Below are 16,716 nucleotides of genomic sequence, written 5' to 3'. Positions count from 1 at the left end.
ATGAGATGTTTCAGGATTACCTGAGCCATCCCTAACTATAAGCTTTATCAAAAAGCATTTGGAAGCAAGAACTCTTCAGATGTAAAATGGCCGCAATAATCTTTAAACTAGACGATACAGTGCCAGTTTAGCAATACAACGTAGCATAGTCAAGCAAGGAGTGAACTTGGGTTGCCTTGCCAGTAAAAATCATTCTGTTGGAGAAGTTTGCAATGTCAGAAGTGGAATTTGAACCCCGCCTCCAAGGGAAACTGCGGTCTTAACGCAGCACTTTAAAGGCCAAGCGTCGTTGCCGTGATGGCTCGAGCGAGCGTTGTTGATGACTTCACGCTGTCGTTCCAACCATATATTGTGGCTGGAGTCGATGCGCCAGTCGTTGCAGTCTTTTCAGTCACAGAGGTGTCGCTGCTACGGGAAGGTTACCGCTAACGACTCCACAACGAGGAAAATGGAGAAGAAAACAAGAGCAGGAAGAGTAGCACTGTCATCAATGATCAGCATTCTCACCTCTGCTTACATAATAGCTGATGAGCCTCCAGAATTTGAAATTTCAAGAGGCATGATGATGCCCATCTCACCTCCAAATTCCTAAGCATTCTCACCCATTACTTACATAATAGCTGATCAGCCTCCAGAAGTTGAAATTTCAATAGGCATGATGATGCCCATCTCACCTCCAAATTCCTGAGCATTCTCACCCATTACTTACATAATAGCTGAGACTGCAGAAGTTGAAATTTCAATAGGTGTGTTATCACCATTATAGTCTGATGTGGTACTTAGAATACTGTTTTGATATTCTCACCCATCTTAGGCCTAAATGTGAATAGCCCCCCTTCAAATAGCCTGATATGAATCCAGTTTGCTTCGGTCAAAAGCCCTGTCCTGTTGTCCTATGATACGGTACCGGGGGTTTGAAAAATCTGCATAAGGGTCCAAAGTAGAATCTATTTACAACTTATCAACACTGCAAAGGGAAAAAAAAAAGTCTAGCTTCTTCTGGAGCAAACATTCTACTTTTTATTGTTTTGATGATGCGGAGTGTCCTACATCTACCACAAGGCAGAATTTCTGGGTGTTGCCACCAAGATTCAAGATTCAAGCGTTTATTGTCATATATACAGTGCATGTTAGAAACACATTCCTGTACAATGAGATTCTTGTTGAGCCCTTTTCACCACTTGCATGCTGCAGATCATGCCTAGTTTCTTCTCAATTGCTTTGCGTGATTCAAAACATTCCTTTAAAAGGCACCTAAAATGGGACACAAAACTCTTATTTCGCTCATTGGCTACGGTAGTCTTTTCAAATGACGACTGTATCTGTCCCATCGAAATTCCTCGTTAGTATAATGGTCAGTATCTCCGCCTGTCACGCGGAACATCGGGGTTCGATTCCCCGACGGGGAGAGCTAGGACTTTTATCACATGCCTCCCACCAAGTATAATCTAATTCACCCACCATCAGCCAAGTTCCCTCTTGCAAACAGTCACCTCCCTTACAAATCACTCAAGACCAGCAGCTCTTACACCAGCCTTCAATACATGCTGTCATCTCATATTCAACTATCTTACACTTGTTTGCTTTTATCAAAGCACTTTGGAAGGCATTTCACTTGGCACCAAATGTATTGCCACCACGAGAAGCCTGGCCTGCAGGGACTATCTTCCCCCTAACCTCTCCTTCATACCACTCTTCCATAAAGCTCACTTCCAAGTACCTTGTCCAACAACAGAAGACCTGTTGTTTCATTCTTGTCTTGTCCAAAGCCAACAAGGACATCCCCCTAACCTCTCCTTCATACCACTCTTCCATAAAGCTCACTTCCAAGTACTTTGTCCAACAACAGAAATCCTGTGGTTTCATTCTTGTTTTGTCCAAAGCCAACAAGGACTTTGCATACCAGGGACGATCTGTCGAGGTCTTTTGTCACGACCATTGTTTTGTTTTCAGACGATTTTTCCACAAAAATGACTGAAAAACAGGAGGTTTTACGGTGGTGTTGAGTACATGCCAAAATGTTAATATGTAACAATAACTTGAGTTGTGGACAAAGGATTCTCATGCACAAAGCCCCTTCCCTGCGATTCAGAGCGGTCCTAAGACATCAGAGTAACATGACGGCACAAAGAATGTTGCTGTAAACTAGATGATATAGCGCTAGCCAAGCAAGGAGTGAAGTTGGGTTGCCTTTGCCAGTGAAAACCATTCTCTTGGAGAAGGTTGCTTTGTCAGAAGTGGGATTTGAACCCACGCCTCCAGGGGAGACTGCGACCTGAACGCAGCGCCTTAGACCGCTCGGCCATCCTGACTGCAAAAAAAAGACTTGCACTTATTGTCGGCGGGCCCAGGGATCATTGGAGTGAATATGTGGGTCTACGTGGTGTTCATGGGTCTTGGCTGTTGTTTAAGTTGTTTAATAACCACAATAATGTCACGTGTACATAAAATCATTTGAAAAATTAAACAGGGGGAAAAAGAGAGCAAAGTGAGGAAAGGTGTGACAGATGATGTCCCACAGCAGTCTAAGCCTATAGCAGCTTGGGCAACATGAGATGTTTCAGGATTACCTGAGCCATCCCTAACTATAAGCTTTATCAAAAAGCATTTGGAAGCAAGAACTCTTCAGATGTAAAATGGCCGCAATAATCTTTAAACTAGACGATACAGTGCCAGTTTAGCAATACAACGTAGCATAGTCAAGCAAGGAGTGAACTTGGGTTGCCTTGCCAGTAAAAATCATTCTGTTGGAGAAGTTTGCAATGTCAGAAGTGGAATTTGAACCCCGCCTCCAAGGGAAACTGCGGTCTTAACGCAGCACTTTAAAGGCCAAGCGTCGTTGCCGTGATGGCTCGAGCGAGCGTTGTTGATGACTTCACGCTGTCGTTCCAACCATATATTGTGGCTGGAGTCGATGCGCCAGTCGTTGCAGTCTTTTCAGTCACAGAGGTGTCGCTGCTACGGGAAGGTTACCGCTAACGACTCCACAACGAGGAAAATGGAGAAGAAAACAAGAGCAGGAAGAGTAGCACTGTTATCAATGATCAGCATTCTCACCTCTGCTTACATAATAGCTGATGAGCCTCCAGAATTTGAAATTTCAAGAGGCATGATGATGCCCATCTCACCTCCAAATTCCTAAGCATTCTCACCCATTACTTACATAATAGCTGATCAGCCTCCAGAAGTTGAAATTTCAATAGGCATGATGATGCCCATCTCACCTCCAAATTGCTGAGCATTCTCACCCATTACTTACATAATAGCTGAGACTGCAGAAGTTGAAATTTCAATAGGTGTGTTATCACCATTATAGTCTGATGTGGTACTTAGAATACTGTTTTGATATTCTCACCCATCTTAGGCCTAAATGTGAATAGCCCCCCTTCAAATAGCCTGATATGAATCCAGTTTGCTTCGGTCAAAAGCCCTGTCCTGTTGTCCTATGATACGGTACCGGGGGTTTGAAAAATCTGCATAAGGGTCCAAAGTAGAATCTATTTACAACTTATCAACACTGCAAAGGGAAAAAAAAAAGTCTAGCTTCTTCTGGAGCAAACATTCTACTTTTTATTGTTTTGATGATGCGGAGTGTCCTACATCTACCACAAGGCAGAATTTCAGGGTGTTGCCACCAAGATTCAAGATTCAAGCGTTTATTGTCATATATACAGTGCATGTTAGAAACACATTCCTGTACAATGAGATTCTTGTTGAGCCCTTTTCACCACTTGCATGCTGCAGATCATGCCTAGTTTCTTCTCAATTGCTTTGCGTGATTCAAAACATTCCTTTAAAAGGCACCTCAAATGGGACACAAAACTCTTATTTCGCTCATTGGCTACGGTAGTCTTTTCAAATGACGACTGTATCTGTCACATCGAAATTCCTCGTTAGTATAATAATCAGTATCTCCGCCTGTCACGCGGAAGATCGGGGTTCGATTCCCCGACGGGGAGAGCTAGGACTTTTATCACATGCCTCCCACCAAGTATAATCTAATTCACCCACCATCAGCCAACTTCCCTCTTGCAAACAGTCACCTCCCTTACAAATCACTCAAGACCAGCAGCTCTTACACCAGCCTTCAATACATGCTGTCATCTCATATTCAACTATCTTACACTTGTTTGCTTTTATCAAAGCACTTTGGAAGGCATTTCACTTGGCACCAAATGTATTGCCACCACGAGAAGCCTGGCCTGCAGGGACCTCTATCTTCCCCCTAACCTCTCCTTCATAAGACTCTTCCATAAATCTCACTTCCAAGTACCTTGTCCAACAACAGAAGACCTGTTGTTTCATTCTTGTCTTGTCCAAAGCCAACAAGGACTTCCCCCTAACCTCTCCTTCATACCACTCTTCCATAAAGCTCACTTCCAAGTACTTTGTCCAACAACAGAAATCCTGTGGTTTCATTCTTGTCTTGTCCAAAGCCAACAATGACTTTGCATACCAGGGACGATCTGTCGAGGTCTTTTGTCACGACCAGTGTTTTGTTTTCAGACGATTTTTCCACAAAAATGACTGAAAAACAGGAGGTTTTACGGTGGTGTTTAGTACATGCCAAAATGTTAATATGTAACAATAACTTGAGTTGTGGACAAAGGATTCTCATGCACAAAGCCCCTTCCCTGCGATTCAGAGCGGTCATAAGACTTCAGAGTAACATGACGGCACAAAGAATGTTGCTGTAAACTAGATGATATAGCGCTAGCCAAGCAAGGAGTGAAGTTGGGTTGCCTTTGCCAGTGAAAACCATTCTCTTGGAGAAGGTTGCTTTGTCAGAAGTGGGATTTGAACCCACGCCTCCAGGGGAGACTGCGACCTGAACGCAGCGCCTTAGACCGCTCGGCCATCCTGACCGCAAAAAAAAGACTTGCACTTATTGTCGGCGGGCCCAGGGATCATTGGAGTGAATATGTGGGTCTACGTGGTGTTCATGTGTCTTGGCTGTTGTTTAAGTTGTTTAATAACCACAATAATGTCACGTGTACATAAAATCATTTGAAAAATTAAACAGGGGGAAAAAGAGAGCAAAGTGAGGAAAGGTGTGACAGATGAGGTCCCCCAGCAGTCTAAGCCTATAGCAGCTTGGGCAACATGGGATGTTTCAGGATTACCTGAGCCATCCCTAACTATAAGCTTTATCAAAAAGCATTTGGAAGCAAGAACTCTTCAGATGTAAAATGGCCGCAATAATCTTTAAACTAGACGATACAGTGCCAGTTTAGCAATACAACGTAGCATAGCCAAGCAAGGAGTGAACTTGGGTTGCCTTGCCAGTAAAAATAATTCTGGTAGAGAAGTTTGCAATGTCAGAAGTGGAATTTGAACCCCGCCTCCAAGGGAAATTGCGGTCTTAACGCAGCACTTTAAAGGCCAAGCGTCGTTGCCGTGATGGCTCGAGCGAGCGTTGTTGATGACTTCACGCTGTCGTTCCGACCATATATTGTGGCTGGAGTCGATGCGCCAGTCGTTGCAGTCTTTTCAGTCACAGAGGTGTCGCTGCTACGGGAAGGTTACCGCTAATAACTCCACAACGAGTAAAATGGAGAAGAAAACAATGCCCCCGTCAAGAGCAGGAAGAGTAGCACTGTCATCAATGATCAGCATTCTCACCTCTGCTTACATAATAGCTGATGAGCCTCCAGAATTTGAAATTTCAAGAGGCATGATGATGCCCATCTCACCTCCAAATTCCTAAGCATTCTCACCCATTACTTACATAATAGCTGATCAGCCTCCAGAAGTTGAAATTTCAATAGGCATGATGATGCCCATCTCACCTCCAAATTGCTGAGCATTCTCACCCATTACTTACATAATAGCTGAGACTGCAGAAGTTGAAATTTCAATAGGTGTGTTATCACCATTATAGTCTGATGTGGTACTTAGAATACTGTTTTGATATTCTCACCCATCTTAGGCCTAAATGTGAATAGCCCCCCTTCAAATAGCCTGATATGAATCCAGTTTGCTTCGGTCAAAAGCCCTGTCCTGTTGTCCTATGATACGGTACCGGGGGTTTGAAAAATCTGCATAAGGGTCCAAAGTAGAATCTATTTACAACTTATCAACAATGCAAAGGGAAAAAAAAAGTCTAGCTTCTTCTGGAGCAAACATTCTACTTTTTATTGTTTTGATGATGCGGAGTGTCCTACATCTACCACAAGGCAGAATTTCTGGGTGTTGCCACCAAGATTCAAGATTCAAGCGTTTATTGTCATATATACAGTGCATGTTAGAAACACATTCCTGTACAATGAGATTCTTGTTGAGCCCTTTTCACCACTTGCATGCTGCAGATCATGCCTAGTTTCTTCTCAATTGCTTTGCGTGATTCAAAACATTCCTTTAAAAGGCACCTCAAATGGGACACAAAACTCTTATTTCGCTCTTTGGCTACGGTAGTCTTTTCAAATGACGACTGTATCTGTCACATCGAAATTCCTCGTTAGTATAATGGTCAGTATCTCCGCCTGTCACGCGGAAGATCGGGGTTCGATTCCCCGACGGGGAGAGCTAGGACTTTTATCACATGCCTCCCACCAGGTATAATCTAATTCACCCACCATCAGCCAGCTTCCCTCTTGCAAACAGTCACCTCCCTTACAAATCACTCAAGACCAGCAGCTCTTACACCAGCCTTCAATACATGCTGTCATCTCATATTCAACTATCTTACACTTGTTTGCTTTTATCAAAGCACTTTGGAAGGCATTTCACTTGGCACCACATGTATTGCCACCACGAGAAGCCTGGCCTGCAGGGACCTCTATCTTCCCCCTAACCTCTCCTTCATAAGACTCTTCCATAAATCTCACTTCCAAGTACCTTGTCCAACAACAGAAGACCTGTTGTTTCATTCTTGTCTTGTCCAAAGCCAACAAGGACATCCCCCTAACCTCTCCTTCATACCACTCTTCCATAAAGCTCACTTCCAAGTACTTTGTCCAACAACAGAAATCCTGTGGTTTCATTCTTGTCTTGTCCAAAGCCAACAAGGACTTTGCATACCAGGGACGATCTGTCGAGGTCTTTTGTCACGACCAGTGTTTTGTTTTCAGACGATTTTTCCACAAAAATGACAGAAAAACAGGAGGTTTTACGGTGGTGTTGAGTACATGCCAAAATGTTAATATGTAACAATAACTTGAGTTGTGGACAAAGGATTCTCATGCACCAAGCCCCTTCCCTGCGATTCAGAGCGGTCCTAAGACTTCAGAGTAACATGACGGCACAAAGAATGTTGCTGTAAACTAGATGATATAGCGCTAGCCACGCATGGAGTAAACGTGGTTTGCCTTGCCAGTGAAAACCATTCTCCAGGAGAAGTGTGAAATGTCAGAAGTGGGATTTGAACCCACACCTCCAGGGGAGACTGCGACCTGAACGCAGCTCCTTAGACCGCTCGGCCATCCTGACCGCAAGAAAAAGACTTGCACTTATTGTCGGCGGGCCCAGGGATCATTCGAGTGAATATGTGGGTCTACGTGGTGTTCATGTGTCTTGGCTGTTGTTTAAGTTGTTTAATAACCACAATAATGTCACGTGTACATAAAATCATTTGAAAAATTAAACAGGGGGAAAAAGAGAGCAAAGTGAGGAAAGGTGTGACAGATGAGGTCCCCCAGCAGTCTAAGCCTATAGCAGCTTGGGCAACATGGGATGTTTCAGGATTACCTGAGCCATCCCTAACTATAAGCTTTATCAAAAAGCATTTGGAAGCAAGAACTCTTCAGATGTAAAATGGCCGCAATAATCTTTAAACTAGACGATACAGTGCCAGTTTAGCAATACAACGTAGCATTGCCAAGCAAGGAGTGAACTTGGGTTGCCTTGCCAGTAAAAATAATTCTGGTAGAGAAGTTTGCAATGTCAGAAGTGGAATTTGAACCCCGCCTCCAAGGGAAATTGCGGTCTTAACGCAGCACTTTAAAGGCCAAGCGTCGTTGCCGTGATGGCTCGAGCGAGCGTTGTTGATGACTTCACGCTGTCGTTCCGACCATATATTGTGGCTGGAGTCAATGCGACAGTCGTTGCAGTCTTTTCAGTCACAGAGGTGTCGCTGCTACGGGAAGGTTACCGCTAATAACTCCACAACGAGTAAAATGTAGAAGAAAACAATGCCCCCGTCAAGAGCAGGAAGAGTAGCACTGTCATCAATGATCAGCATTCTCACCTCTGCTTACATAATAGCTGATGAGCCTAAAGAATTTGGAATTTCAAGAGGCATGATGATGCCCATCTCACCTCCAAATTCCTAAGCATTCTCACCTCTACTTATATAATAGCTGATCAGCCTCCAGAAGTTGAAATTTCAATAGGCATGATGATGCCCATCTCACCTCCAAATTCCTGAGCATTCTCACCTATTACTTACATAATAGCTGAGACTGCAGAAGTTGAAATTTCAATAGGTGTCTTATCACCATTATAGTCTGATGTGGTACTTAGAATACTGTTTTGATATTCTCACCCATCTTAGGCCTAAATGTGAATAGCCCCCCTTCAAATAGCCTGATATGAATCCAGCAGCAATACAACGTAGCATAGCAAAGCAAGGAGTGAACTTGGGTTGCCTTGCCAGTAAAAATAATTCTGGTAGAGAAGTTTGCAATGTCAGAAGTGGAATTTGAACCCCGCCTCCAAGGGAAACTGCGGTCTTAACGCAGCACTTTAAAGGCCAAGCGTCGTTGCCGTGATGGCTCGAGCGAGCGTTGTTGATGACTTCAGGCTGTCGTTCCGACCATATATTGTGGCTGGAGTCGATGCGCCAGTCGTTGCAGTCTTTTCAGTCACAGAGGTGTCGCTGCTACGGGAAGGTTACCGCTAACGACTCCACAACGAGGAAAATGGAGAAGAAAACAAGAGCAGGAAGAGTAGCACTGTTATCAATGATCAGCATTCTCACCTCTGCTTACATAATAGCTGATGAGCCTCCAGAATTTGAAATTTCAAGAGGCATGATGATGCCCATCTCACCTCCAAATTCCTAAGCATTCTCACCCATTACTTACATAATAGCTGAGACTGCAGAAGTTGAAATTTCAATAGGTGTGTTATCACCATTATAGTCTGATGTGGTACTTAGAATACTGTTTTGATATTCTCACCCATCTTAGGCCTAAATGTGAATAGCCCCCCTTCAAATAGCCTGATATGAATCCAGTTTGCTTCGGTCAAAAGCCCTGTCCTGTTGTCCTATGATACGGTACCAGGGGTTTGAAAAATCTGCATAAGGGTCCAAAGTAGAATCTATTTACAACTTATCAACACTGCAAAGGGAAAAAAAAAAAGTCTAGCTTCTTCTGGAGCAAACATTCTACTTTTTATTGTTTTGATGATGCGGAGTGTCCTACATCTACCACAAGGCAGAATTTCTGGGTGTTGCCACCAAGATTCAAGATTCAAGCGTTTATTGTCATATATACAGTGCATGTTAGAAACACATTCCTGTACAATGAGATTCTTGTTGAGCCCTTTTCACCACTTGCATGCTGCAGATCATGCCTAGTTTCTTCTCAATTGCTTTGCGTGATTCAAAACATTCCTTTAAAAGGCACCTCAAATGGGACACAAAACTCTTATTTCGCTCATTGGCTACGGTAGTCTTTTCAAATGACGACTGTATCTGTCCCATCGAAATTCCTCGTTAGTATAATGGTCAGTATCTCCGCCTGTCACGCGGAAGATCGGGGTTCGATTCCCCGACGGGGAGAGCTAGGACTTTTATCACATGCCTCCCACCAAGTATAATCTAATTCACCCACCATCAGCCAAGTTCCCTCTTGCAAACAGTCACCTCCCTTACAAATCACTCAAGACCAGCAGCTCTTACACCAGCCTTCAATACATGCTGTCATCTCATATTCAACTATCTTACACTTGTTTGCTTTTATCAAAGCACTTTGGAAGGCATTTCACTTGGCACCAAATGTATTGCCACCACGAGAAGCCTGGCCTGCAGGGACTATCTTCCCCCTAACCTCTCCTTCATACCACTCTTCCATAAAGCTCACTTCCAAGTACCTTGTCCAACAACAGAAAACCGGTTGTTTCATTCTTGTCTTGTCCAAAGCCAACAAGGACTTCCCCCTAACCTCTCCTTCATACCACTCTTCCATAAAGCTCACTTCCAAGTACTTTGTCCAACAACAGAAATCCTGTGGTTTCATTCTTGTCTTGTCCAAAGCCAACAATGACTTTGCATACCAGGGACGATCTGTCGAGGTCTTTTGTCACGACCAGTGTTTTGTTTTCAGACGATTTTTCCACAAAAATGACTGAAAAACAGGAGGTTTTACGGTGGTGTTGAGTACATGCCAAAATGTTAATATGTAACAATAACTTGAGTTGTGGACAAAGGATTCTCATGCACAAAGCCCCTTCCCTGCGATTCAGAGCGGTCATAAGACTTCAGAGTAACATGACGGCACAAAGAATGTTGCTGTAAACTAGATGATATAGCGCTAGCCAAGCATGGAGTAAATGTGGTTTGCCTTGCCAGTGAAAACCATTCTCTTGGAGAAGTGTGAAATGTCAGAAGTGGGAGTTGAACCCACGCCTCCAGGGGAGACTGCGACCTTAACGCAGCGCCTTAGACCGCTCGGCCATCCTGACCATGAAAGGAATTCTTGCACAATAGTGTCGGTGGGCCCAGGGATCATTCGAGTGAATATGTGGATCTGAATGGTGTTCAAGTGTATTGGCTGTTGTTTAAGAGGACTCCTGAGGCAAACAAATAGTAGGCATAGCATTTGGAAGCAAGAACTCTTCAGATGTAAAACGGCTGCAACAATCTTTAAACTGGACGACACAGTGCCAGAATAGCAATACAACATAGCATAGCCAAGCAAGGAGTGAAGTTGGGTTGCCTTGCCAGTGAAAACCATTCTCTTGGAGAAGGTTGCTTTGTCAGAAGTGGGATTTGAACCCACGCCTCCAGGGGAGGGAGGAGTGTTGGCGGGCCCAGGGATCATTCGAGTGAATATGTGGGTCTACGTGCTGTTCATGTGTCTTGGCTGTTGTTTAAGTTGTTTAATAACCACAATAATGTCACGTGTACATAAAATCATTTAAGAAATTAAACAGGGGGAAAAAGAGAGCAAAGTGAGGAAAGGTGTGACAGATGAGGTCCCCCAGCAGTCTAAGCCTATAGCAGCTTGGGCAACATGGGATGTTTCAGGATTACCTGAGCCATCCCTAACTATAAGCTTTATCAAAAAGCATTTGGAAGCAAGAACTCTTCAGATGTAAAACGGCCGCAATAATCTTTAAACTGGACGATACAGTGCCAGTTTAGCAATACAACGTAGCATAGCCAAGCAAGGAGTGAACTTGGGTTGCCTTGCCAGTGAAAATCATTCTGTTGGAGAAGTTTGCATTGTCAGAAGTGGAATTTGAACCCCGCCTCCAAGGGAAACTGCGGTCTTAACGCAGCACTTTAAAGGCCAAGCGCCGTTGCCGTGATGGCTCGAGCGAGCGTTGTTGATGACTTCACGCGGTCGTCCCGACCATATATTGTGGCTGGAGTCAATGCGACAGTCGTTTCAGTCTTTTCAGTCACAGAGGTGTCGCTGCTACGGGAAGGTTACCGCTAATAACTCCACAACGAGTAAAATGGAGAAGAAAACAATGCCCCCGTCAAGAGCAGGAAGAGTAGCACTGTCATCAATGATCAGCATTCTCACCTCTGCTTACATAATAGCTGATGAGCCTAAAGAATTTGGAATTTCAAGAGGCATGATGATGCCCATCTCACCTCCAAATTCCTAAGCATTCTCACCTCTACTTATATAATAGCTGATCAGCCTCCAGAAGTTGAAATTTCAATAGGCATGATGATGCCCATCTCACCTCCAAATTCCTGAGCATTCTCACCTATTACTTACAAAATAGCTGAGACTGCAGAAGTTGAAATTTCAATAGGTGTCTTATCACCATTATAGTCTGATGTAATACTTAGAATACTGTTTTGATATTCTCACCCATCTTAGGCCTAAATGTGAATAGCCCCCCTTCAAATAGCCTGATATGAATCCAGCAGCAATACAACGTAGCATAGCCAAGCAAGGAGTGAACTTGGGTTGCCTTGCCAGTAAAAATAATTCTGGTAGAGAAGTTTGCAATGTCAGAAGTGGAATTTGAACCCCGCTTCCAAGGGAAACTGCGGTCTTAACTCAGCACTTTAAAGGCCAAGCGTCGTTGCCGTGATGGCTTGAGCGAGCGTTGTTGATGACTTCACGCTGTCGTTCCGACCATATATTGTGGCTGGAGTCGATGCGCCAGTCGTTGCAGTCTTTTCAGTCACAGAGGTGTCGCTGCTACGGGAAGGTTACCGCTAACGACTCCACAACGAGGAAAATGGAGAAGAAAACAAGAGCAGGAAGAGTAGCACTGTTATCAATGATCAGCATTCTCACCTCTGCTTACATAATAGCTGATGAGCCTCTAGAATTTGAAATTTCAAGAGGCATGATGATGCCCATCTCACCTCCAAATTCCTAAGCATTCTCACCCATTACTTACATAATAGCTGATCAGCCTCCAGAAGTTGAAATTTCAATAGGCATGATGATGCCCATCTCACCTCCAAATTCCTGAGCATTCTCACCCATTACTTACATAATAGCTGAGACTGCAGAAGTTGAAATTTCAATAGGTGTGTTATCACCATTATAGTCTGATGTGGTACTTAGAATACTGTTTTGATATTCTCACCCATCTTAGGCCTAAATGTGAATAGCCCCCCTTCAAATAGCCTGATATGAATCCAGTTTGCTTCGGTCAAAAGCCCTGTCCTGTTGTCCTATGATACGGTACCGGGGGTTTGAAAAATCTGCATAAGGGTCCAAAGTAGAATCTATTTACAACTTATCAACACTGCAAAGGGAAAAAAAAAAGTCTAGCTTCTTCTGGAGCAAACATTCTACTTTTTATTGTTTTGATGATGCGGAGTGTCCTACATCTACCACAAGGCAGAATTTCTGGGTGTTGCCACCAAGATTCAAGATTCAAGCGTTTATTGTCATATATACAGTGCATGTTAGAAACACATTCCTGTACAATGAGATTCTTGTTGAGCCCTTTTCACCACTTGCATGCTGCAGATCATGCCTAGTTTCTTCTCAATTGCTTTGCGTGATTCAAAACATTCCTTTAAAAGGCACCTAAAATGGGACACAAAACTCTTATTTCGCTCATTGGCTACGGTAGTCTTTTCAAATGACGACTGTATCTGTCCCATCGAAATTCCTCGTTAGTATAATGGTCAGTATCTCCGCCTGTCACGCGGAAGATTGGGGTTCGATTCCCCGACGGGGGAGAGCTAGGACTTTTATCACATGCCTCCCACCAAGTATAATCTAATTCACCCACCATCAGCCAACTTCCCTCTTGCAAACAGTCACCTCCCTTACAAATCACTCAAGACCAGCAGCTCTTACACCAGCCTTCAATACATGCTGTCATCTCATATTCAACTATCTTACACTTGTTTGCTTTTATCAAAGCACTTTGGAAGGCATTTCACTTGGCACCACATGTATTGCCACCACGAGAAGCCTGGCCTGCAGGGACCTCTATCTTCCCCCTAACCTCTCCTTCATAAGACTCTTCCATAAATCTCACTTCCAAGTACCTTGTCCAACAACAGAAGACCTGTTGTTTCATTCTTGTCTTGTCCAAAGCCAACAAGGACTTCCCCCTAACCTCTCCTTCATACCACTCTTCCATAAAGCTCACTTCCAAGTACTTTGTCCAACAACAGAAATCCTGTGGTTTCATTCTTGTCTTGTCCAAAGCCAACAATGACTTTGCATACCAGGGACGATCTGTCGAGGTCTTTTGTCACGACCAGTGTTTTGTTTTCAGACGATTTTTCCACAAAAATGACTGAAAAACAGGAGGTTTTACGGTGGTGTTTAGTACATGCCAAAATGTTAATATGTAACAATAACTTGAGTTGTGGACAAAGGATTCTCATGCACAAAGCCCCTTCCCTGCGATTCAGAGCGGTCATAAGACTTCAGAGTAACATGACGGCACAAAGAATGTTGCTGTAAACTAGATGATATAGCGCTAGCCAAGCAAGGAGTGAAGTTGGGTTGCCTTTGCCAGTGAAAACCATTCTCTTGGAGAAGGTTGCTTTGTCAGAAGTGGGATTTGAACCCACGCCTCCAGGGGAGACTGCGACCTGAACGCAGCGCCTTAGACCGCTCGGCCATCCTGACCACAAAAAAAAGACTTGCACTTATTGTCGGCGGGCCCAGGGACCATTCGAGTGAATATGTGGGTCTACGTGGTGTTCATGTGTCTTGGCTGTTGTTTAAGTTGTTTAATAACCACAATAATGTCACGTGTACATAAAATCATTTGAAAAATTAAACAGGGGGAAAAAGAGAGCAAAGTGAGGAAAGGTGTGACAGATGAGGTCCCCCAGCAGTCTAAGCCTATAGCAGCTTGGGCAACATGGGATGTTTCAGGATTACCTGAGCCATCCCTAACTATAAGCTTTATCAAAAAGCATTTGGAAGCAAGAACTCTTCAGATGTAAAATGGCCGCAATAATCTTTAAACTAGACGATACAGTGCCAGTTTAGCAATACAACGTAGCATAGCCAAGCAAGGAGTGAAGTTGGGTTGCCTTGCCAGTGAAAACCATTCTCTTGGAGAAGGTTGCTTTGTCAGAAGTGGGATTTGAACCCACGCCTCCAGGGGAGGGAGGAGTGTTGGCGGGCCCAGGGATCATTCGAGTGAATATGTGGGTCTACGTGCTGTTCATGTGTCTTGGCTGTTGTTTAAGTTGTTTAATAACCACAATAATGTCACGTGTACATAAAATCATTTAAGAAATTAAAAAGGGGGAAAAGGAGAGCAAAGTGAGGAAAGGTGTGACAGATGATGTCCCACAGCAGTCTAAGCCTATAGCAGCTTGGGCAACATGGGATGTTTCAGGATTACCTGAGCCATCCCTAACTATAAGCTTTATCAAAAAGCATTTGGAAGCAAGAACTCTTCAGATGTAAAACGGCTGCAACAATCTTTAAACTGGACGACACAGTGCCAGAATAGCAATACAACATAGCATAGCCAAGCAAGGAGTGAAGTTTGGTTGCCTTGCCATTGAAAATCATTCTCTTGGAGAAGGTTGCTTTGTCAGAAGTGGGATTTGAACCCACGCCTCAAGGGGGGGGAGGAGTGTCGGCGGGCCCAGGGATTTTCGAGTGACTATGTGGGTCTACGTGTTGTTCAAGTGTATTGGCTGTTGTTTAAGAGGACTCCTGAGGCAAACAAATAGTAGGCATAGCATTTGGAAGCAAGAACTCTTCAGATGTAAAACGGCTGCAACAATCTTTAAACTGGACGACACAGTGCCAGAATAGCAATACAACATAGCATAGCCAAGCAAGGAGTGAAGTTGGGTTGCCTTGCCAGTGAAAACCATTCTCTTGGAGAAGGTTGCTTTGTCAGAAGTGGGATTTGAACCCACGCCTCGAGGGGGGGAGGAGTGTCGGCGGGCCCAGGGATCATTTGAGTGACTATGTGGGTCTACGTGCTGTTCATGTGTCTTGGCTGTTGTTTAAGTTGTTTAATAACCACAATAATGTCACGTGTACATAAAATCATTTGAAAAATTAAACAGGGGGAAAAAGAGAGCAAAGTGAGGAAAGGTGTGACAGATGAGGTCCCCCAGCAGTCTAAGCCTATAGCAGCTTGGGCAACATGGGATGTTTCAGGATTACCTGAGCCATCCCTAACTATAAGCTTTATCAAAAAGCATTTGGAAGCAAGAACTCTTCAGATGTAAAATGGCCGCAATAATCTTTAAACTAGACGATACAGTGCCAGTTTAGCAATACAACGTAGCATAGCCAAGCAAGGAGTGAAGTTGGGTTGCCTTGCCAGTGAAAACCATTCTCTTGGAGAAGGTTGCTTTGTCAGAAGTGGGATTTGAACCCACGCCTCCAGGGGAGGGAGGAGTGTTGGCGGGCCCAGGGATCATTCGAGTGAATATGTGGGTCTACGTGCTGTTCATGTGTCTTGGCTGTTGTTTAAGTTGTTTAATAACCACAATAATGTCACGTGTACATAAAATCATTTAAGAAATTAAAAAGGGGGAAAAGGAGAGCAAAGTGAGGAAAGGTGTGACAGATGATGTCCCACAGCAGTCTAAGCCTATAGCAGCTTGGGCAACATGGGATGTTTCAGGATTACCTGAGCCATCCCTAACTATAAGCTTTATCAAAAAGCATTTGGAAGCAAGAACTCTTCAGATGTAAAACGGCTGCAACAATCTTTAAACTGGACGACACAGTGCCAGAATAGCAATACAACATAGCATAGCCAAGCAAGGAGTGAAGTTTGGTTGCCTTGCCATTGAAAATCATTCTCTTGGAGAAGGTTGCTTTGTCAGAAGTGGGATTTGAACCCACGCCTCAAGGGGGGGAGGAGTGTCGGCGGGCCCAGGGATTTTCGAGTGACTATGTGGGTCTACGTGCTGTTCAAGTGTATTGGCTGTTGTTTAAGAGGACTCCTGAGGCAAACAAATAGTAGGCATAGCATTTGGAAGCAAGAACTCTTGAGATGTAAAACGGCTGCAACAATCTTTAAACTGGACGACACAGTGCCAGAATAGCAATACAACATAGCATAGCCAAGCAAGGAGTGAAGTTGGGTTGCCTTGCCAGTGAAAACCATTCTCTTGGAGAA

The 16,716-nt window shown here is 43.9% G+C and overlaps 6 non-coding genes across 6 annotated transcripts; 2 read left to right on the top strand and 4 right to left on the bottom strand.

Annotated features, from left to right (window-relative positions):
- Positions 1–2,229: 2,229 nt before the first annotated feature.
- Positions 2,230–2,312, bottom strand: trnal-cag (transfer RNA leucine (anticodon CAG)). The gene has a single exon. It is a non-coding gene; the product is annotated as a tRNA-Leu (tRNA).
- Positions 2,313–4,782: 2,470 nt separating this feature from the next.
- Positions 4,783–4,865, bottom strand: trnal-cag (transfer RNA leucine (anticodon CAG)). Its single transcript has one exon. It is a non-coding gene; the product is annotated as a tRNA-Leu (tRNA).
- A 1,586-nt stretch (positions 4,866–6,451) lies between these two features.
- trnad-guc (transfer RNA aspartic acid (anticodon GUC)) lies at positions 6,452–6,523 on the top strand. Its single transcript has one exon. It is a non-coding gene; the product is annotated as a tRNA-Asp (tRNA).
- A 3,129-nt stretch (positions 6,524–9,652) lies between these two features.
- On the top strand, positions 9,653–9,724 carry trnad-guc (transfer RNA aspartic acid (anticodon GUC)). The gene has a single exon. It is a non-coding gene; the product is annotated as a tRNA-Asp (tRNA).
- Positions 9,725–10,543: 819 nt separating this feature from the next.
- trnal-aag (transfer RNA leucine (anticodon AAG)) lies at positions 10,544–10,626 on the bottom strand. Its single transcript has one exon. It is a non-coding gene; the product is annotated as a tRNA-Leu (tRNA).
- Positions 10,627–14,154: 3,528 nt separating this feature from the next.
- trnal-cag (transfer RNA leucine (anticodon CAG)) lies at positions 14,155–14,237 on the bottom strand. The gene has a single exon. It is a non-coding gene; the product is annotated as a tRNA-Leu (tRNA).
- Positions 14,238–16,716: the final 2,479 nt, after the last annotated feature.

This window comes from Leuresthes tenuis, unplaced genomic scaffold (assembly GCF_036924035.1).
Source record: "Leuresthes tenuis unplaced genomic scaffold, fLeuTen1.0.hap1 SCAF_3, whole genome shotgun sequence".
NCBI lineage: Eukaryota > Metazoa > Chordata > Actinopteri > Atheriniformes > Atherinopsidae > Leuresthes > Leuresthes tenuis.
This window is presented reverse-complemented; position numbering and strand designations above follow the sequence as displayed.